We start from the raw sequence: 7,093 nt of genomic DNA on the forward strand, positions 1-7,093 counted from the left end.
ACTTGCACTAAAGAATCACAAAGCGATAAAATAAATCATGGTTTTCTTCTGTTTAAAATGTAAAAAAAATATTTCTCAGATAAAACAATTTTAATTAAGATTTTCAGATTCAACAAATATAATTTAGTAAGATAAAAGGCCGACGATCTCTGTGTGTTTTTTCCCGAATTATTTAAAATGCAGAGACTCCTTTCAAACAGAACATCTGGAATAAATATGTCTTTAAAGTGCTATTTCTAATGAAAAGTATTGCTAATGTAAAGTAATGTTAGAAATATTGCTCATCACTTACTGCAAGCATTTTTTATATACATGTATCTCCTTTCAGATATATGTGTCATTCCATACGAAAATGGCTTTGCCTATAAATGGTTTCAGCCTTTTTAAATGTACGAGTACTCAAATTTTAGTTTTTTTTTAATGTAGAATCAAATATTACCTGGCGATTTTGAAAAACTTCAAAATGGCGATCATGGCAGCATCCTCAATGGATTGTCGTCAAAGAATTTTTAGAACATACTTTAATTACTGAACCACAAAGAACTAAAATTTCTCTATTTTTATAAATTAAGGTTTTTAGGCTGAATGAATCCGCAGTCATAATTGTGAAATTCACAATGGCGGACAAATTTAACCAATTTCCAAATAATGACTTTCTTGTAAAATGCTCAGCAAACAAGCGTTTTTTGAATCGCTATAAGGCAGTAGATGAAAATCTGTTGACAGTTTCAACTTTGTTAAACGTAATCAAAATCTGTTTTTTAATTACGCAATTTCCATATTTCATCGACCATATTGGCTCAACAATCTCGAAATTTGAGTAAAGACTGATGATTTGCAATCAAAGAACCACTAAACCAATACCTACTCATTAACATTTAAAAATTTCCTAACTTGAGATGTACTAGCTATATTCTATCTGCCATATTGGAGTCGGTACTCCGAATTTCGCTTTGATAACTGAAAATTCATGATTAGCGACCTCAAAAAAACCTATTTGCTGAGTATTATACAAAAAAGTCATTATTTGGAAATTACAAATTTCCCAATTATAACTGCGCATTCAGCGATCCTAAAAACCTTAATTTATAAAAATAAAAAAAGTTTTTAATCCCCTGTGCCGGTAATTAAAGTTTGTTCAAAAATTCTTTGACGACAAGCTCATTGAGAACACCGTCGCCATGCCATGCCATTTTTCCAAAATCGCCAGGTGACATTCGATTCTACATAAAAAAAAGCTAAAATTTAAGTACTCGTACATTTAAAAAGGCTGAAACCATTTATGGGCAGAACTATTTGCGTTTTCGTATGGAATGACTCATATATACATACATATGTACATACGTGTGTGTGTATGTGTGTGTGTGTGTGTGTGTGTGTGTGTGTGTGTGTGTATGTGTGTGTGTAGTGCTATCATATTTAGAACGCATTTTTATCGATAAAAGTGCTTTTAAGAGTATATCATTTACGTTACATATAGTATATGCTCAAAAGTGCCTTTATCGAAAACATTTCCGAATACAGGTTATAATCTCTATTTTTAGATAAAAACTAACTAATAAGTAAGTAATAGATAACTTAACGAGAACTTCATATTTTTCGTGCAATATATATGTTAATATTTTTCTGTATATCGATATTTTCTGTGAATGAATACGCGTCATAAAGCATCGTGATTTAAAATCCACAAAATATGAAACGAAAAATACAATGAACTGAGTTACTACGCTGAACCTTTTTCTACTGCTAAATATATCTCGTAAAAATTACGATTAATTATATGCTGTCACTGTAGAATCCTTCAATCTCATTGTTGTACACTGCACGTAATAGCTCTGATTACATCAGATGTGGTAAGAAGAAAAAACTGAGTCACTGCAAAGATAATATCATTGCGTCTCATACGCTTAATTGGAATCACGGAGCCCGCTTCATAGGTGTAATTTATCTTCACGCAGATCAAAATAAATTACGTCGACGAAAAAGCAACGAGACAATTTTACTGAATGACGCAAATCGTTATCGTTATTTCTAAACCGATTAAAATTGTTAAATCGACGAGCGATTGAGTAATCAAAATAAATATCGTATTATAATGTTCACAATTTATAGGTCACAGATGTATAATTATTTCTCGTTAATTATTATAAATTTTTTATTTTTCTGTTATAATTTACGCTTTATAAACTTCTCGCCGACGTTGCAAAAGTTGCATAATGTTGCAGAACTTTACGTTATTTTCTCAAGGTACAGGCAACGTCATTCCTGAAATAGTGGAAGATACGATTTATATCGTTCCATAATTCAATGCACATCTGTCGGCATATTTAACAGGAAAACATAGCTAATCGCAGCTAATGCTAACAAACGTATTCTACCCTGCGTGATTTTATTTCCGAGCTTGCGTCATGCGGAAAAACGCGGATTAGATAGGCGATCGGATCAATAAAGAGGAAATAATCAATGATGACGAAATAATCAATATATGTGACGCATGAAAAATTTTGACATGTTCAGGCCAACGATCGGCTATTTAGAACTCACATCGTGCAGCTTTATTTCCGACAGTCATTTCGTGGTACTTATGAACGAAACGAATATGCTCGCAGGCAACAAATCGCATCTGCGATCGCATCGAATTACATTAAAGGATCGTCAACGATCAGATGATGTTCTATTCATTTTGTTTCGTGGAAGGCTTTATTTTGAGATATAAAGATATAAGAAACAAGAATATTGAGTAAAAAATGGGGATTCATACAAATTTTTAAGTTGACTTTGAGAGCTCCTTTATACTTGCGCTTAAGGTGAAATAAATATTGCCGTTTTATGCATTTATTGAAACCAACTTTTGTATGTAATATTTTTTTCTCAGTTGTCTTGTTTTCGAAATATTTTATCGATATACTTTTTACTCACCCTATATATAAGGTGATTCATTATAATAAAAAATATAAATGTCTTGGAAAATAAAGACACGGAAAATTGTTTCAGATAAAAGTTGTACGATATAAAGAAGGAACAAATATTGGCAAAATTAATTTTCGAAAAGATCAATTTTTTAAAGCCACAATAAAGATCATTGCTTTCTATAAATGGAATTATATATTTTTTTACAAAATATGATTTCTTTATTCTGCATATAATAAGTATTAAAGTAAAATTATTGAAAACTTAATTAATATTTTACGAGATATTTTATACTTTATTATGCCATAAAATATGAAATATCTCGCAAACTATTGATTTTTTGGTATCTCAATACTTTTAGGCACAAAATAATGAGATGAATTGATTGGAGCAAAGAAAACACACAGTTATTTAAAAAAATATGTAGTTGCTTATTGCAAATTACATTTGTTTTTAAAAGCAACAGCGTGTTTTCTTTACTTCAATCAATTCATCTCATTATTCTGTGCCAGTTGGAAAATTTGTGTTAAATGTAACACATTTTATGTTTCAAATAGTCCACTTAAATTTTGATATTAATTTAATACAAGATAAATATGTTAGAAAGTATCTAACACAAATATTACATAAAAAAATTAACACAAAAAATATAACACTGACACAAGCAGACTGTGGATGCATATTTTTTCAGTAAAATTAATATTTATAATATGTTAAATTAATACATATTTTATTCATTTATGTTACTTACGTTTTAAAATTATTTTTGTTATTTGATCATATACTCATAAATTGTGATATTGTGACACAAGAAATGTTGAATATCAATTTAACACAAAATATATTAATAATATTGAATAACATAATTACATTAAATTAACCCTCAAATATGTTAAAAATTCAATACAAAATTTTAAAAGGATTTGAGTGGACGTTTCTAACACAAATACAAAATGTGTTTTTACTATGTATGTATATATAAACCATCAAAAAAGAAAGTCTCAAAGTTAACTTATGAAGATATTTTTTAAGAAAAATACTCACATTTTGATGAAATTCATTCCAAGAAAATAATATAATAAATAAGATTAAAGATACAATAATAAACGATTTCGTGGGAGTCTTGGCAATATTTCAAAAATTGATTGCTGGACCAACGGATCAGCCGAAGCTCTCGCGTCTGCGGGAATTCCGAGTTGGGATTACGAATGGAGTAATAGAGCGCGTCGGAGATAGGCACGCGGGACTTTCCATAGTGGAAATTGCGAAGACGTAACGAGCAAATATTTGTTGCGACTTCTGGATTCGCGCCGTCACCGGCGTTCTCGCAAAGAGTGTATCCCCCCACAAACGCGAGACAGAGCTGATTTGTAGCTTGCCGTTGTGTGCACGAACCGTCGTTATCCTCACTGCCTATAATTGATTTGATTGCCACATATGCAGCGTTCAAAGTCGTCGCAGGAATGTGCGATTTGCGCAAATCAAAGGGGAAGGAAATCGCGAACTCTCCGACTGGCGCGTAACGCGTCTCCTTTAATCAAACGTTAAGTAATTGAAGTTAAGCCGAGTCGAACGTTAATTAACAATTATTTTGCTCATCTCTCACTGATTTCTCTCTCAAATTGGAACTATAACCAAAATAATCTCCCGACAAAACTATTACTGTTATAGGCGATCGGTGAATTAAAACAATCAAAAGGACGTCGCCTTGAAGATTAAAAATTGTACCAGGCTGTACGATTCAATTTCTAAATTTATATAAAATTCATGTACTTAATTTCTTAACACGAAACTCATTTTTTTCTAAATTTATACAAAAAGAATTTAGATTTTTATTTAATCTTGTTTTGTTTACTTTCATTTAAAGAGGGAACGATAAATCACAAAAATTGATTTTTGCATTATCTAAAAATTTGATTAAAAAGAATACATTTTTAATCATTTTTAATCAAGTTTAAACTTTGAAGAAACATAACGAAATTAAAGAATTTTTTCAAGAGTCTCTTCAAGCTGTTCGTATTGGACACGCATTTGGGACACAACCGTTGAGAAAGAAAATTTTATGATCCTATATATCAGATTAAGAAAAGATAGAAAGTTTCTGAAACTATCGGAAAGAAAAAAAAACTTAACAGAAGATGCACACTAACACAATAAAGTCGGTAAAAAAATAAACTGACAAACTATTATGATTTTACTACATACAGATATAAAATCAATTAAATTAATCAATTAATTTAATATAATGCAATTGGGCAATTTATTGTCACAAGTGTTTCAATGATAAAAATCCTCAACACTAGTATTATTTGGAAGGCAAAAATAATATTACATAGGTTGGCAATAAACAAACATAAAAGAAGATTTAGATAATTTCATAGATCACAAGAAACTACATTCAAACATTTAAGAGACATTAAAACTTATTTACAGAGAATCTAACAAATTAGAAAAGTAGTAGAGATTTTAGTCGAAATAAATTCAACATTCTTATTTAAAAAATTACTTCAAAAATTTTATTTTTGTGATATTCAAACAATTAAAATCACTGACAATCATCACATATGTTGCCACATCAATATTCAATAATGGATTTTTCTGTTTATTAAAAATGATGGTTATTTTAAACAATCAATATTACAATAACGCAATAAATAATATATGTGAATTTTGAAATAAATTAGACAAGGAACGCATTAAAAAAGTTAAACACCAAGCGTAGAAGTGTATGTGTGAATTCATAAAAAAAATGAAATTAATTTAATGAAGAAAAACTGACTTGTCTGCAGAAGATTTTATAATATTTTGGAATATAATAATAAAGTATAACAAATTATTCTTTATTAAAAAGATATATAAATTTGAAACCGCTTGTCTAAAAACCATACATTTTGAAATGATGTCGAGATTTCTTAAAAATTGTTTTCAAATTTTCACTGTACATTTCAAAATATATTGTTTACCGTGCTTTTTTGATTTTATAAACTACTTTTATTTTATGTTAAAAAAATCTACCAAATTTTTATCGAAATGTGTGACCATTGACTTTAAATCGCTGTCATTTTATTAAAAATTATTATTTGAAAAATTATTTATTTTTAAAAAAAAGTATGATAGCACAACAAATTTAATGTGAAAAAATTAACATTATTTTTTTCAGATGTCTAGAAATCTTGACAACTCAAAAAGTTTTTTATATAAGGACATTTTTATTTTACAGTGTTTAATCCAAAAATTAATATTTTTCAACTTTTTTTATTTTATTTTATTGCTTAAAATGTTAGTTTCAATTTCTAAAACACAAAGTTTAAAAATAAATTATTTTCAGCAATTATTATATACATACTAAAGACAATTTAACTTTTTGATCCATCATCCAAGTCATCCTGGAATCTCCTTTTAATTTTTTTACTTAATTTCTTAACTCAATGTCAATTTTAATTCTAGTTAGAATATTTGATTTAAAAAACCTTAATTAAAACGTTTAAAAAATTATTGAAATTTAGAACAATCCAGTTAAATAAAATAGCATCGTAGTTTCATAGCTTTCTGCAGCCGCTTATTCGTGATCATAAACATATGCATATATCAACTCTTTCAAATTAAATATATCGATGCCACAAGTGTTCCCATATGCCGAAGCGACACGAAAGAGTCGACATATAAATAGAAGAATCGCCGATAGTAATAAATAATTCATTACTTCTTATCGGGCAGCTGAACTTATCAAGTCTCTTTATAGCGCTGTCTCTTATCAGCAGCCATGATGTGTGCGAGGTAATCTACGAAAAACGTTTGCACTCTCAATCGGACTCGAGCTGTCGCGTCAATCACACATTTCCGATCGTTCAAAAAAATGCAAACTGCGTAATTATATCAGATATGCCCCTGCGCAAGCAAGCCATAAATTTCAAAAGTATGCATATGGGGAGTGCTCTTTCTAATTTTTCTAATTTAATTTTTCTCGCGGCCTAGACTTTCGCGCGAATTCCGCGAAACATAATCGAAGGGTCGTTGAGCACAATTGTGCAATCGATGACTTGTTCGACGATCGTGACGCAGCACATTCTCCGGCGTTTGCGAATCGCATTGTATGATTTTGTTACATGGCCGTGCAGTAAATCGTGATTACACGAGCACAATGAGTGATTGCGTATCAGGAACTCAAATTAAAATACGCGAT

This window comes from Wasmannia auropunctata, unplaced genomic scaffold (assembly GCF_000956235.1).
Source record: "Wasmannia auropunctata unplaced genomic scaffold, wasmannia.A_1.0 LD335341.1, whole genome shotgun sequence".
Classification (NCBI taxonomy): domain Eukaryota; kingdom Metazoa; phylum Arthropoda; class Insecta; order Hymenoptera; family Formicidae; genus Wasmannia; species Wasmannia auropunctata.